Raw genomic sequence first — 16970 nt, 5'->3', positions numbered from 1 at the left:
CCAAAGATTTTCTCCTATTTCATTTCTAAAAGTTTTATGGTTTTATGTTTTACACTTAAATCTATGATCCATTTGAGTTAATTTTTGTGCAAAGTGTGAGCTTTAGATCAAAGTCCTTTTTTTGGGGCCTATAGATGCCCAATTGCTCCAGCATCATTCATTGAGAAAGCTATCTTTCATTATTGCTTTTGCACTTCTGTTAAGATTCAGTTGTCTGTACTTGTATGAATTTGTTTTGGATTCTCTATTCCATCAATCTATGTGTCTATCCCTCCCCAATATCACACAATATCATACAGTCTTTTTTAAAGATTTTATTTGAGAGAGAAAGTACATGAGCGGGGGAGAGGGATGGGGAGGAGAGGGGCAGAGACAGAGACAGAGAGAAAATCCTAAGCAGGCTCCATGCCCAGCTCAATCCGATGTGGGGCTTGATCCCACCATCCTGGGATTGTGACCTGAGCTGAAATCAAGAGTCAGACGTTCAACCATCTGAGCCACCCAGGCACCCCTATCATGCAGTCTCAATTTGTGTAGCTACATACTATGTCTTAAAATTGTGTAGAGTAATTCCTCCCACTTTATTCTTTTTCAAAATTGTTTTAGCCTCTCTAGTTCTTTGTAGCTTCCATATACATTTTAGAATAGTCTTGTCTGTATCAAGAAAAAAATGTTGCTAAGATTTTGATAAGAATGGTGTAAAACCTGCAAAACGTTTTGGGGAGAACCGACACCCTTACTGTGTTGAGTCTTGCAATTCAGGAGCACAGTACATCTCTCCCTGTAGTTAAATCTTTGATTTCTTTCATCAGCATTTAGTAGTTTCAGCCTACCATTCTTATATATATTTTCTTAGATTTTTATCTATGTATTTTCTTTGAGTGATTGTGGATGATATTATAATTTTAATTTTGGTTTTCACATGTACATTTCTAGTATTTAGAAATGCAATTGGATTTTGTATGTTGATCTGGTATCCTACAGCCTTGCTGAACTCATTTATTAGTTCTAGGAGGTTGGGGTTTTTTTGTTTGTTTTGTTGTTATTGTTTGTCTTACAGATTTCTAGTGATTTTCTATATAGACCATCATACTGGGGTGCCTGGGTGGCTCAGTTGGTTGAGTGTCTGACTCTTGGTTTCGGCTCAGGTCATGATCCCAGGGTCATGGGATTGAGCCCTGCATTAGGCTCCATGCTGAGCATGGAGGCTGCTTGTGATTCTCTCTCTTTCTCCCTATGCCCCTCCACTGCTCGCACCTTCTCTCTCTAAAAAAAAATAAAATAAATTTTTTAAAAAGGCCGTCATGCCATCTCTCAATAGAGATCGTTTTATTTATTCCTTTCCAATCTATATGCCTTTTATTTCATTTTCTTGTTTTATCACACTGGCTAGGACTTCCAGTACTATGTTGACTAAGAGTGGTGACTGGACATGCTTGCCTTGTTCCTGATCTTATGGAGGAACACATCCAGTCTTTCACCATTTAGTATGTTAGTGTTAGGGTTTTTTACAGATGTTCTTTACTAACTGGAGGAAGTTCTCTTTCCCTTTCTTTCTCTTTCTTTCTTTCTTTCTTTCCTTTTATTTTCTTTTATTTTGAGGAAGTTATCCTCTATTCCTAGTTTTCTGAGGGTTTTAAAAAAATGAATAAGTTTCCACACAAAACATTTGAAGGACCCAAATTTGTAGCAAATTCCATGGCAGTTTTATTTTTTTTTAATTTTTTTTTTCAACGTTTATTTATTTTTGGGACAGAGAGAGACAGAGCATGAACAGGGGAGGGGCAGAGAGAGGGAGACACAGAATCGGAAACAGGCTGCAGGCTCTAAGCCATCAGCCCAGAGCCCGACACGGGGCTCAAACTCACGGACCGTGAGATCATGACCTGGCTGAAGTCGGACGCTTAACCGACTGCACCACCCAGGCGCCCCCCATGGCAGTTTTAAAGTTGAGCTGCTATAGTAAATACACTGGGGATTCTTTTTTTTTTTTTTTTAACGTTTTTTTTTTTTTTTATTTTTTATTTTTGGGACAGAGAGAGACAGAGCAGGAACGGGGGAGGGGCAGAGAGAGAGGGAGACACAGAATCGGAAGCAGGCTCCAGGCTCTGAGCCATCAGCCCAGAGCCCGACGCGGGGCTCGAACTCACGGACGGCGAGATCGTGACCTGGCTGAAGTCGGACACTTAACCGACTGCGCCACCCAGGCGCCCCTACACTGGGGATTCTTGATACTTGAATATGGAATATGTGCACAGGGAAAGGAAATACAACATTGCACTGTATAAGCACTGTATTTTTAACTAGAAAATGCAATGTCTTAAATAAAATAGTACTTAAAAATGGTACCAAAAAAACCCCCAAAAACAAAAAAAAATGAGTAAGTATTGAATTTTGTCAGATGCCTTTTTTGCATGCCTTGATATAATAGAGTGATTTTTATTCTTTTAGTCTGTTAACATGACGGATTACATTGGATTATTTTCAAACTGAACCAGATTTGAACTCTTGGAGTAAAACCTACTTGGTCATGGTGTGTAATTGTTTTTATATATTACTGAATTTTATTTGTTGATATTTTGCTGTGGATTTTACATTTATATTCATGGGGGATATTGATCTGTAGTTTTCTTTTTGTACTGTCTTTGTCTGGTTCTGGTATCAAGCCCACATAAAATGAGTTAGGAAGTTTTCCCTCTTCTATTTTCTGGAAGAGATTGTATAGAATTGGTATTCATTCTTCTTTGGACATTTGGTGGAACTCTCCAAGGAAATCACCAGATCTGAATATTTCTTTTGGAGGAATTTTAAATTACAAATTCAGCTTTCTTCAGAGGAATTGGTTCATTTCATCTAAGTGTCAAATTTATGTGTGTAGAGATGTCCACAAGGTCTGTCTCTGTTTCTTTCCTGATACTGGTTAGTTTTGTCTTCTCTTTTTTTTCTAGTCTTGCTAGAAGTTTGTTAATTTTATTCATCTTTTCAAGCAACAGTATTTTTGTTTCATTGATTATTGTTTTTTTTTTGTTTTCAAATTTTTTGTCTTCAAATTTGTTTTCAATTTTATTTCATTAATTTCTTATCTTTTATTATTTCTTTTTTTTCTGTTTGCTTTGGGTCTGTTTTGCTGGTGTGTTTTTGTTTTTGTTTTATTTTTATTTTGTTTTTTAGTTCTTGAGGGGAGAGTTTAGATTATGGAATGGATTTGAGACCTTGCCTCTTTTCTAATGAAAGCATTTAGTTACATAAATTTCCCTCTCAGAACTGCTATAGCTGTGACCTACATGTTTTGATTTTGTATATATTTTTTTCAATCAGTTCAATGTTCATTTTCTACTTCCTTGAGACTTCCTTTTTGAACCATGGATTATTTAGAGGTATGTTGCTTAGTATCTAAATGTTTGGCAATTTTCTTCCCATTTTTCTGTTATTGACTTCTAACTTGATATCATTGTGGTAAGAGAAGGCCTGCTATATTATTTTAGCGTTTTTAAATTTGTTGATTTTTTTTTAGTGGCCCAGGGTTATATGGTCTCTCTTGGTGAATGTTCTGTGGATAGTCGAAAAGAATATGATATATTCTGCCATTGTTAGGTGGAGTGATCTAGAAATGTAGATTAGGTCCTGTTGGTCATTGGTGTTGTTAATTACTTCTATACTCTTCCTGATTTTTCATCTATTTCTTCTATCAATTGTTGAGTGAAGGTTGTTGAAATCCTCAATATAATTGTGGCTTTGTCTATTACTCCCTCCAATTCTATCAATTCTTGCTTCATATATACTGCAGCTCTATTGTTTGGCATATACACACTTAGAAGTGCTATGTATTCTTGGTAATTTGATCCTTTTATTTTGTAGTATACTTTTTTGATTTCATTTCCTTTTGTTTACACATTTAGATATTTTCTTAGTGGTTACTGTAGTGATTATAATTAACATGCTAAGTTTATAATGATCTAGTATGAATTGATACCAATTTAGCTTTAATAGCATACAAAAAATCTCTTATACAGCTCAGCCCCTCCTTTTATGTTGTTGTTGTAACAAATTATGTTTTTTTTACATTGTGTGACCAATAACATAGATTTATAATTATTTTTTGTGCATTTGTATTTTAAATTATGTAGGAAATAAAAAAAAATTGGAGTTACCAGAAATACAACAATACTCGTTTCTATATTTACCTAGGTAGTTATCTTCATTGGGGACCTTTATTTCTTCATATAGCTTTATATTTGTGTTTAATGTCCTTTCATTTCGACAGATAATGAATTCTCCCAGATTTTGTTTATTTGGGAATGTTGTAATTTGTCCTTCATTTTGGAAGGACAGTTTTGTTAAATATAGAATTCTTGGTTGACAATTTCTTTCAGAACTTTAAATATGTCATCCCACTGTCTCTTGGCCTTCATGATTTCTGGTGAGAAATCAGCTGTAAGTCTTATTGAGGATCCCCTTGTACATGCTGAGTCATTTCTTTTTTGTTGCTTTCAAGATTCTTTATTTGTCAGGGTGCCTGGGTAGCTCAATCGGTTAAGTGTCTGACTTTGGCTCAGGTCATGATCTCATGGTTTGTGGGTTCAAGCCCCACTTGGGCTCTGTGCTGACAGCTCAAAGCCTGGAGCCTGCTTCAGATTCTGTGTCTCCCTCTCTCTCTGCCCCTCCCCCACCTGTGCTCTGTCTCTGTCTCTCAAAAATAAATAAATGTTTAAAAAACTTAAAAAAAAAGATGCTTTCTTTGTCTTTTGATAGTTTGTTTATAATGTGTTTTGGTGTGAATCTTCTAAAATGTATCCTATTTTTGTTGAACTTCTTGTAGATTCATGTCTTTCATCAAATTTGGGTAGTCTGGGGCCATTATGTCTTCATATATTCTTTCTGCACCTTTCTCTCTCTTTTCTCCTTCTGCAGCTACAGAAGGAGCTCCATTATAGGTGTATGTTGGCCTGCTTCCTTTATGCTCTGTTCATATTTCTTCATTCTTTTTTTTTTCTGGCTCCCTAAATTGAGTAATTTTAATTGCCTTATCTTCAAATTTGCTGATTCTTTTTTCTGCCTATTCAGATCTGCTGTTAATCCCCTTTAGTAAATTTTTCATTTCAGTTCCTGTACTTTTCAGCTCTAGAATTCTATTTGTTCCTTTTTATAATTTTTTGATTTCTGTATTGATATTCATATGTTGCTTATACGAAATTTTCCTGGCTTCCTTTAGTTCTTTGTTCATGGTTTCCTTAAGCTCTTTTTTTTTAATTTTTACTTAATTTATTTTTTTAATTTACATCTAAATTAGCATATAATGCAACAATGATTTCAGGAGTAGATTCCTTAATTTCCCTTACCCATTTAGCCCATCCCCCCTCCCACAACCCCTACAGTAACCTTCTGTTTGTTCTCCATATTTAAGAGTCTCATATTTTGTCCCCTTCCCTGTTTTTATATTATTTTTGCTTCCCTTCCCTTATGTTCATCTGTTCTGTGTCTTAAAATCCTCATATGAGTGAAGTCATATGATATTTATCTTTCTCTAATTTCGCTTAGCATAATACCCTCTAGTTCCAACCATGTAGTTGCAAATGGCAAGATTTCATTCTTTTTGATTGCGAGTAATATTCCATTGTATATATATATACCACATCTTCTTTATCCATTCATCCATCAATGGACATTTGGGCTCTTTCCGTACTTTGGCTATTGTTGATAGTGCTCCTTAAGCTCTTAAAATTTTTTTTAAACATCTTTTCATTTTTGAGAGACAGGGCATGAGTTGGGGGGTGCAGAGAGAGAGGGAGAAACAGAATCCAAAGTAGGCTCCAGGCTCTAAGCTGTCAGCACAGAGCCCGATGTGGGGCTTGAACTCACAGAGAGTGAGATCATGACTTGAGCTAAAGTTGGACACTTAACCGACTGAGCTACCCAGGTGCCCTGCTGTCCTTAAGCTCTTTGAACATATTTAAGAGAGTTGTTTCAAAGTCTTTGTCTATTAAGTCCCATGCTTGGATATCCTCAGGCACAATCTTTGCCAATTTATTCTTTTCATGTGAGTGGGCCATACTTTCCTATTTCTTTCTATACCTGTGTTTTTTGGGTTGAAATTGGACGTTCAAATATTATAGTGTGGCAACTCTGGAAATCAGATTCTTGTCCTTCCTCATGGTTTGCTGTTCTTGACTGTTGAAGGCTGCAGTCATACATTCATTTAGCCACTTTTCCAAACTGTTTTTGTAAAGACTGTATTCCTTCTAGTGGGGCCCTGAATTCTCTGTTCTTTCAGCTTGTGTACAGCTAGTATTTTAACATAGGTTTCCTTGACCATCAAGAATGAAAACATGCAATTAACAAACCACTCCTTTCCCAGTATTCGTGGATTGGCTCTGTGTGGGGTCACTCTTTCAATATTTAGCCAGACCATTTACAGCTCTGCTTTAGCCTTCACTTGCTGCTTGCACTGAGTTTTGAGATCACCCAGAGATGAAACATTAGAGTCTTTTCAGATCTTTTCTGAGCATGCATTCTGTTCTGGGCATGCATGTGGCTTTCTAAGTTCTCCAGTACATAGAAGTGCTTTTGAATGTCCTAATGTCCCAAAGAAACTCACCCAGGCTTTAGGTGATCTGTTGTATGTCTCAACTATAATCTTTTGCCCCAGAAAGCTTCAGGCTTTTCTTTTACCTTACAAATTTTCAGGCAATGCTTGCCACCCTTCTTCCCTGAGCAAGTTTTGAGGTAAGTAAAATAGAAACAAGCATTTTCAATCAGTCCTTTAGGTAGTCCCCAGAGAGCTTAGAACAAAATGATTTTCAAATGAAATCTTCTCTGCTCCCTCTGAAACCAGGGACCAGGGACACACAGGTTAGGTAGTCATCTTCAGCACCAACACCCAGCCAGGGAAGGAGTGGGGCAAGTACAAAGCCACAAAGTTTCCCTATTTCAAGTTTCCTCTTTCTTGATTCAGCATTTGCTTAGTTACTGTAAAACCTTGACCATTTTCCAGAGTTCTGACAAAGTTGGTTCTAACAGTTTATTCTTGCTTTTTGAGGTTTCTGTGGAAAGATGCGCATTTGGAATTGCCTAGGTGGCCAATTTGCTGACATCATTTCTGTAACCCTTTTATCGTTATGTAATTTCCCTCTTTGTACTTGCTAATATTGTTTTTGCTCTGAAGTTTACTTTATCTGCTTTCAAGTTCACCAATCTTGCCTTCTGCAGTATCACATCCTCTGTTAGTTTTACCTAGAATATTTTTCATCTCAGTTATTTATAGGACATTTAATCTGGGTATTTAAAATATTATTCATTTCTCTTCTTATTATGCTATTCTTTCCTCTATCTTCTTGAATATATGAAAGATATTTTAATATCAGTTTTAACATCCCTGTCTAGTAAATATATCATCTGATTCTGTTTATATTGATTGATTTTTCTTCTTTTAGGGGTTGTATTGTTTTACATCTTTACATGACTTTATTAGTTTTTTTTAACTACAAATTACTACAAACTTAGCACTTTCAAGCAACAACACTTATTTATAATCTCACAGTTGTGTAGGTCAGAAGTGTGGGTAGGCTTGGCTGGATTCTCTTCTTAGGGTCTCACAAGAATGAAAAACAGGAGTCAGCTGGTCTAGACTCTTATCTGGAGCCTTTGGAAAAGAGTCTGCTTCCAAACTCATTCAGGTGATTTCCTTGTACCTGTAGGATTGAGGTCCCTGTTTTCTTGTTGGCTGACAGCCTCAGGCCACTCTCAGTTTCTCAGGGCCACTTTTATCCCTTTACCCTTGGCTCTCTCCATTTTCAAGTTAGTAATGGTGTTGTTGAATCCTTCTCACATTTGGAATCTTTCTAACTTTATCCTCCACTACCATCCAGAGAAAACACTCCCCTTTTAAGATTTCAGTGATTAGATTAGACCCACCAGCATCTCTTTTGATTAATTCAAAGTCAACTGATTAGTATTCTTTTTTTATTATTTATTTTTACTTTTAAAAAAAATTTTAATGTTTTTTTTTTTTTGAGAAAGAGAGACACATAGCATGAATGGGGGAGGGGAAGAGCGAGAGGGAGACACAGAATCTGAAGCAGGCTCCAGGCTCTGAGCTGTCAGCACAGAGACCAACGCAGGGCTCAAACCCACAAACCACAGATCATGACCTGAGCCAAAGTCGGACGCTTAACCAACTGAGCCACCCAGGCGCCTCAACTGATTAGTATTCTTTTTTTTTTTAATTTTTTTTTAACGTTTATTTATTTTTGAGACAGAGAGAGACAGAGCATGAATGGCGGAGGGTCAGAGAGAGGGAGACACAGAATCCAAAACAGGCTCCAGGCTCTGAGCTGTCAGCACAGAGCCCGATGCGGGGCTCGAACTCACGGACTGTGAGATCATGACCTGAGCCGAAGTCGGCCGCCTAACCGACTGAGCCACCCAGGCGCCCCAGATTAGTATTCTTAATTACATCCCCCAAATAGCTTTTGTCATCAAACTTAACGTAATCATGGGTATACTATTAGACCATATTTCACAGTTCTTGGGATTAGGTCAGGAGGTCTTGGGGAGCCATTTTGTAATTCTGCCTTACACAATGTTTATTATTTGATTGGATAATAGACATTGTGAATTTATGTTTGTGTGTGCTAGATTTTTATATTCCTTTAAGGTTTCTTGAGGTTTTTTTTTCTGGGATGCAATTAAGTTACTTGGAAACAATTCCTTTGAGGCTCATTTTAAAAGCTTTGTTAAGCAAGGCTCAGAATAGCCTTCGGTCTAGATCTAATTTGGCCCCACTACTGAGGCAATAGCCTTCTGAAGATGCTAATCAATTCCCCATGAGTTAGGAGTTTTTCAGCTCTTATTTGGTAGGAACATGAGCTACTTATGGTCCTATGTAGCTCCAGCAATTGCCCCTGTTCCTTTCAGGCAGTTTCCTTCAAACTCATTAGTACTCATCTGAATACTTGAGGAATACTCTCTGCAGATCTCTGAGGGTCTCTCTGTGAAGTGCCCTCCTCTCTGGAATACTGTCCTGCTAAGCTAACTCCAGCTGCTTTGGTCTTCTTGGACTCTCAGCCCCATTTACTCAATTCAGAAAGTCCACTGGGCTCAAACTCGGTTCCCCCTCCCTGAACCATCGCCTGGAGACTCTCACACAGTAGTAAGCCAGTACAATTGTAGGGCTCACCTAGTTTGTTTCTGGTCTCTCAGGGATCACTGAAATTTGCTTTTTTCATTTACTGATGTCCAGTGTGTTGAAAATCATAATCCAAAGTTTCATATATTCTATTTTGTTGTTGTTGTTGTTATTTCAGACAGGAAAATAAATCTGGTCCTTGTTACTTCATCTTGGCCAGAAAGGAAAGTTCTGAACTTCATATAGATGGAGGCATATAGTAGACATTCCTCTGTATTTGACTCCTTTTGTGAGTAGCAGCAGTTTATTTTTAAGTTGCTGGTAGTATTACACTGTATGAATATTTTCTCTTATTTAATGGCTCCATCGAATTTCATTAGATGGAAGTACCATGATTTATCCAACTGGTTTCCAATTGATTTACACTTAGAGATTATTTCTGGTCTCTTGTGACAAACAGTGCTTCAGTACACATCTTAAAGGTATATTTTACACAGATGTGAGATATATGTAGGATAGATTCCCACATATGAAACAGCTGGGACAAAGAATTTTGAATTTTGCATAGTAATTGTCAAACTTTTTTCCAAAGAGAGATCAGCCAATGTTCCCACTGACCATGATTAAGGGTGCCTATTTCTCCACCAACTTGTTATTCTTAAAAGAGCTACTCTGATCATTCAGTTAGCTAACAGTATAGCAAGATCTTCCTATAAAACTTTTTCTCTGTATCCAGGCCATAAGACTGCCTCAGGAAGTGATGTTGCCATCTAGCAAGGGTATCTCATTACTTCAGAAATAAACCTCCTTTGGATTCCATCCAAGGCCTCTGGCCTAATACTAAATTGGCTCTATAGGGAACAGTGCCATGGCAAGGTTCCAATGTGGTAGTCTTTGCTCCACTGAAACGACATTTCTTAAGCAAAGTAAATTAATTACAGGCCTTTGGGGGGCTTATTTCCTTTGAGATTAGTATTACACCTAAAACGTTTCAAGATAGTAGCTGTTTTTAGCAATGTTAGACCTGTTACTCCTCTGTAACCTCAACAAAATGCTTTTTCTAGAAAGAATATTAAGTTCACATGGTCTAGTGGGTCATTTTAGTGTCTCAAAGTGTTTGCCTTTCTAACTTAATGATGTGAAAGTATGCTAGGTTTGCTTTAAGAGGTTAGTGTGAACCAGGTAGTAATCAATGTTAATTGACTTAAAACAACACAAAAAGTGATGTGTGATGTATCTGTATATGTAAGTTTGTAGCAAGTATAGTAAGGGTAGCTCTGGAGCCCAACTGTCTGGGTATGAATCCCAGTTTTATCACCTACCAGCTGTAATATCACAGGTAAGTTACTTAACATTTTTTGATCTCCTGTGTAGAACAGAGTGTTGGGAAGATTAACCAATTAATTTGAATAAAGCATTTAGAACAATGCTTGACACATAGTACCCTCTCAACAAACATAAGCAATTATGTTTGCATGAGCCAGTATTTTTTCTTTTTTTGCAAAATGTATCAATTAACATAATCAAAGCTCTATGAGATGACATCCTGGTGGACGGTGGGGTGTTTTACAGTGTAAGGTGCCTTCTCCTAGCAAAATCTATGAAAATCCTTAGGAGCTATTCCAAAAACAAAGAGAAGCAACAGTTATACACACAGAGACTTGTTTAACAACAAGGAACAGCGGTGCCTGGGTGGTTCAGTCAGTTAAGCATCTGACTCTTGATATTAGCTCAGGTCATAATCTCATGGTATGTGGGATTAAGCCCTCCGTTGAGCTCTGTGCTTGGGATTCTCTCTCTCCTCTCTCTGCCTCTACCCATGCTGGTGCTCTCTCTCTCTCTCTCAAAATAAATAAACATTTTAAACAAACAAACAAACAAACAAACAAAAACCAATAATGAACAAATGTCCGTAAAGACAGTTTATTCAGGAACTCAAAGAAATCACGTATGTGGTGGAAACTCCCCTGTAATCTTTTATTCCAAATATTTGCCATTGGGGCTTATTTATGTTAATTAGGTATGTTAATGGACTAGGTGTAGGGGCAGGGGTAGGGCCACAGCTGGAAGCTAGATGGAACTGATTTGGAAGCATGAAAGCATAAACAAAGTTCACAGATAGACTGAAGAAGACTAGAGGGGACTAGAGAAGAAGTGGATTTTGAGTAAGGTTTACAAATCCATCTCCCTTTAGATTGTGAGCAATGTGAAAGCAGGGCCTTATATATATCACCTCTGTAGGCTGAAGATGATTCTGTAAATATTTGTTGATACAACTGAATGGAATTAAAATTAAACAGTCCAGGAAAGGTGTCAGGGATTTCAAAACGAGCAAGAGCAAACAGGCAGAGTGGATTTCTACAGGGTGTCTGGGAATAGTATCCCTGAATGTAGCAGAGACAGATGGATGCACAGAATTGGCAAAACACCATTAGGAAAAAAATAGTCAACAAAACACTGCCAAAAAATTGGAAAAACTGTCTCCAGTCATATTTCAGTATTAACAACTACTCAACTACTGTCATTTTTGTTTACTCCCTGGTAGTGCTTGTGTTGTGGTTTTTGTCCATATGTGTATTACTTGTCATTCATTAATTTATTCAACATGTGCCAGGCATGTTCTGTACATGGCTGTGCACAGTTGCAATCATAATTGGTATACCATTTTCTATGCCCTTCCACTTGCTATAGCATAAGCCAGCATTTCCCTCAGTGTTTTGCTGAGCACAAGCTGCCCCATGACAAACAGGTTCCATGATCAAGAAAAGAAGGCTTGGGAATACCACACTTGAGAGCCCTTATCTTGGCAGTTTACAACTCAATTTTCTATCTTGGTTGTTCCTTCTCTACTGGATGCCTAAATATTGGACAGCCCCAGGGCTCATCCTAGGTCCTCTTCTCTTCTCTATTTACTTTTTCCCCTTAGGGAAATTCATCCAGTTTCAAGGCTTTAAACCATTAATGTTCCAAGGACTCCCAAATTTCTCTCCAGCCCTGACTACTGCCCTGGACTGCCAATCCACCTGGCATCACCACTTGTATGCCCAATAGGCAGCTCAAATTTAAAATATTTCAAGCATAACCACTCATTCATTTGGCCCTCCTAACCCCTCTCTTTCTCAAATTTTCACCATCCTAATAAATGACACCACCATCCACGCAACTGCTGAAGCCCAAAACCTAGGGATCATTCTGGATTCCTCCTTTCACTTGTCACCCAATTCCAATTCACCAGCCAGTCCAGTTGGCTCAATATTCATGATATAAACCCAAATCCTTCTGCTTCTCTCCATATCTGTGGTCACCACCCTAGCCCAAGCCACTGTCCTCTCTGCCTAGCTTGCTGCAGTAGTCTCCTCGTTGGTCTCCTACCTTCATTCTTACTTTAACCTATTTGCCACAGAACAGAAAGAATTTTTTTATTTTAATGTTTAAGCTTATTTATTTATTGAGAGGGAGGGAGGGAGGAGAGAGAGAGAGAGAACAAGGAAGGGACAGAAAGAGAGGGAGAGAGAGAATTCCAAGCAGGCTCTGTGCTGTCAGCACAAAGCCAGATGTGGGGCCTCATCTTAGGAACCATGAGATTATGTCCTGAACTGAAATCAAGAGTTGGATGTGTAACTGACTGAACCACTCAGGTGCCCTCCAGAATGATTTTTAAAAAATCAAAGCATGGTCACTGATCCTCCAGAAACCCTCCAATGGCTTTCCTTTGCTCTTACAATAGAATCCAAACTCCTTACCATGGTCACTATGCTTCACTCACTATCTCCCAGCCATGCTGTGGTTCTTTCTGTTTCTTGAAAACAGCAAACTCTCTCCCTCCTTGGGGTCTTTGAATTTGCTGTCCCCCTGGCCAGAAGACTCTCCCTTCAGGCCCATTGAGGTCTCAGTTCAAAAGTCATCTCAGAGGAACCTTCTGTAATCAACCCATCTAGGCTAGCCGCCCCCCCCCCCAACATCCCAGTTCCCTCTATCATGTTGCCCTGTTAATTCTGCTGCAGTCTGAGGTGATTTGGGGTATTTATTTGCATTTTGCCTCTGCTGACTGGAATATAAGGTTCATGAGGGCAGGGTTCTTGTCTCTCTGGTTCATTGCTGCATCCCCAACACCTAAGTGTCTGACATACCCAGTAAATACTTGTTGAATAGATGAAAGTGTAATTAAATGCCTGAGAAGTCTAGGGGTAAAGAAACCTTTTAGGGGCGTCTGGGTGGCTCATTCGGTTGAGTGTCCAACTCTTGGTTTCGGCTCAGGTCATGATCTCACAGTTCGTGAGTTCAAGACCCATGTCCGGCTCTGCACTGACAGCAAGGAGCCTGCTTAGGATCTGTCTGTCTGTCTCTCTCCTCCCTCCCCCCACCTCAAAATAAATAAACAAACTGAAAAAAATAAACTTTTAAATATGATATTAAAAAAAACCCTATTAGCCATAACCTGTGTGTTTGGGGGAAAATACTTCAGGAAATGCCAGGAGAAGTTTGTTTTTTTTTTTTCATATTGTAGTGTAATGGAGTAAAAATAACTGAGGTTTATTATTCAGATGGATGTTTACTCAAATCTTTGTTCTGCCACTCACAACTGTGTTAGCTTTGATGAGTTAACTTGCTTCTCTGAGCTTCTCTGAGCTACAGTTTCTCCATATGTAAATGGAAGTAACAATAAAAGACTTTGGAGGTGGTTGCATCAAACTAGATAAAGTAATACACTTATTATAATACAGGTCAAAAAAGTGTCACTCAATAAATGCTAGTTTCCTTCCTTCCCCATTATCATAATTATGATTTTTACTTAGTGGCACTTAAGGTTGCTATTCAATGGTTTACTTGTTGAGGGATACTTGAGTCACTTCCAGACTCATTCATATATCCTTTTCCTTCCTTTGCATAATTTTCCTAGCATAGATTCCCAGAAGCAAGAGTACTGAGTAAAATGGCATGATCGTGTAAAATTTCCTGATGCATATTGCCAGATTTTATTTTAAAGGAATGGTATTTATTCATAGTGTTAGCAGCCAGTAATCATGCATCAATTTGGTACTCTTTCAGCCTGACATATTGTAATTTTTTCCGCCTCCCCTCAATTTTAGCTACTATAATAGGCAAAAAATGGCCATTCAGTTTTTAAAATTTTGTATGTCTTCACTCATTAAGGAAGAGTAGACATTTCCCCATATGTTTGCCTTCTAATACTATTTATTCTCATCTGTTTATGCCTTCGCTCATTTTTCTCTTATGTGATCATATTCCTGTTAGGGCTGTGAGGACACAGGCTGGTGGCTCTGAGCCCCACTCTGATGTGTTCTGCAGAGCAGGGGTGGATAAGACTTGGTGCTTGTTGTTCACTCCGTTTTGGAAATCTGGGAGCTGTTTCTCTTCTCCTGGTTTGCTGCCTGCTGTCTTTTTCCTAGACTCCTTTTCTTTCAGCCCTTCCTGTAAATTTGGCATAACTCACAATTGTATCCTGGGTCTTAAAAAATGTTCTTACTGTAAAATACAACATACATACATTAAGAAAAGTATTTAAAACAAATATATACTTTGTACACTTGTAAAAATGTTTACAAGTGCACACCAGTATGACCATGCCCAGTTCCAGAAATAGAACTTTTCTCATACCCCAGAATCCTTCCCTGTGTCTTCATCAATTACAATGGACCCTTCTACTTTTTTTTTTTTCAATTTGAGGGGAACAAGCAGGGGAGGGGCAGAGGGAGAGAGAAAAAATCTTAAGCAGGGCTCCACGATCAGCACAGAGCCAGCCAGTTGTGTGGCTCCATCCCACGACTCTGGGATCATGACCTGAGTTGAAATCTAGAGTCAGATGCTCAACTGACTGAGACACCCAGGCACCCCTGACCCATTCAATTCTAAGGAGCCACTCTCCTAACATTTATGATAACAATTTCCTTGTTTTCTTTATAGTTTTATCATCTACCTATGCATCCCTAAGTAAGAGTTTAGTTTTGCTTGTTTTGCACTTTATATAAATGGAACCATCCTGTATGTGTTCCTATGCATCTTGCTTCTTTTGCTCAACTTATTTCTGTGCTCCATAATGTTGTTACATGTGCTGTAGTTTAATTGCCTTTGCTGTATAGAATCCTGCAGTCTGCTTGTTCTCCTCTTTTTTTTTTTTTTTTTTAAACCATCTCTTTGGAACTTGGTGTCTTTTTTTTTCAACTTTTTTTTTTTTTTTTTGGGACAGACAGAGACAGAGCATGAACGGGGGAGGGGCAGAGAGAGAGGGAGACACAGAATCGGAAACAGGCTCCAGGCTCCGAGCCATCAGCCCAGAGCCTGACGCGGGGCTCGAACTCACAGACCGTGAGATCGTGACCTGGCTGAAGTCGGACGCTTAACCGACTGCGCCACCCAGGCGCCCCTGCTTGTTCTCCTCTTGATGGACCGTTCGGTTGTTTTCAGTTTGGGCTGCTATGTGCAATGTACTATGAATCTTCTGTATTTCTTTTGGGAAAGATCTACACATTTCTCTGGGTTGTATTGCTAGGAGTGGAATTGCTGGGTCCTGGGGGATGTGTATCTTCAACTTTAATAGGGAAAGACAAACTGTTTTCCAAAGTGGTTGAACCAACCAACCAAAGTGATGCCCACCACAGTGTATCAGAGTTTCTGTTCCTTCACATCTTCCTCAACACTAGTTACTGCTACACTTAAAAATATTTTGCAAGTCTGGTGGATGTGAAATGGTATATCATTGTGTGTGTGCGTGTGTGTGTGTTACAGCTTTATTGAGGTATAACTGATGTACAACAGACTCCACATACTTAGAGTGACAATTTGATGAGTTAACGTCTGTGAAACCAGAACCATTGAGATAATGAACATGGCCATCATGCCCACAAGTTTCTCCCTACCCCGTTGTAATTCATCCTCCCTCATTTCTCATTTCTCTGCTGATAGATTAGACTAAGCACTTTGCTATGCTTATTGGATATTTGGATTTCTTCTATTATCATGAGTCCACATAAGTCTTTTCCCCATTTTTTTATTGAATTCTCTGTTTTTTATTACTACATTGTAGGAGTTCTTTGTGTATTCTGAATACTAGTTCTTTTGTTGGCTATATGTGTTGCAAGTATCTTTTCCTTTTTTGTGGCTTGCATTTTCACTCACTAAATGGTTTCCTAGATTTAAAGCAGTTGAATTTTATCACTTGTCCTTTATGGTTAGTGGTTTTGTGTTTTGTTTAAGAAATCCTTCTTGGGGTGCCTGGGTGGCTCAGTTGGTTAAGCATCCGGACTCTTGGTCTCTGCTCAGGTTATGATCTCACAGTTTGTGGGATCGAGCCCTACATTGGGCGCTGCACTGACAGTGTGGAGCCTGTTTGGGATTCTCTCTCTGTCCCTCCTTCATTTGCTCTCTCTCTCTCTCTCTCTCTCTCTCTCTCAAAAATAAATAAATAAATAAACATTAAAAAAAAGAAATCCTTCTGTACTGTGAGTTCATGAGGATATTCTCCTATATTATCTTCCAAAAGCTTCATATTTTTGCTGTTCATATTTAGGTTTTTATCCAACTGGAACTTCTTTCTTAGTGTGGTATGAGGCTCCCTTTTTATGTGAAATAGTGAAATAGGATGATAGGCTTCCTACAGCCTATTGGGCCCCTACAGCAACAAATCAAACAAGGAATAAAGTGATACAAGAGAAACCTATTTCCTTCTCTTCTCTCCTACAGACATTGCTCCCTAGGGCATTCCCTAATAAACATCTTGCTCACCAAACTCCACCCCAGAGTGCTTCCTGGGGGAACTCAACCCACAACTTCACCTTGATGCAGGGTTCACAGGCTCAAATGCCTTCAGGGGCATAGCAGGTAATAT

Source organism: Lynx canadensis, chromosome X, assembly GCF_007474595.2.
Source record: "Lynx canadensis isolate LIC74 chromosome X, mLynCan4.pri.v2, whole genome shotgun sequence".
Lineage (NCBI taxonomy): Eukaryota > Metazoa > Chordata > Mammalia > Carnivora > Felidae > Lynx > Lynx canadensis.
Note: the sequence above shows the minus strand (reverse complement) of the source record.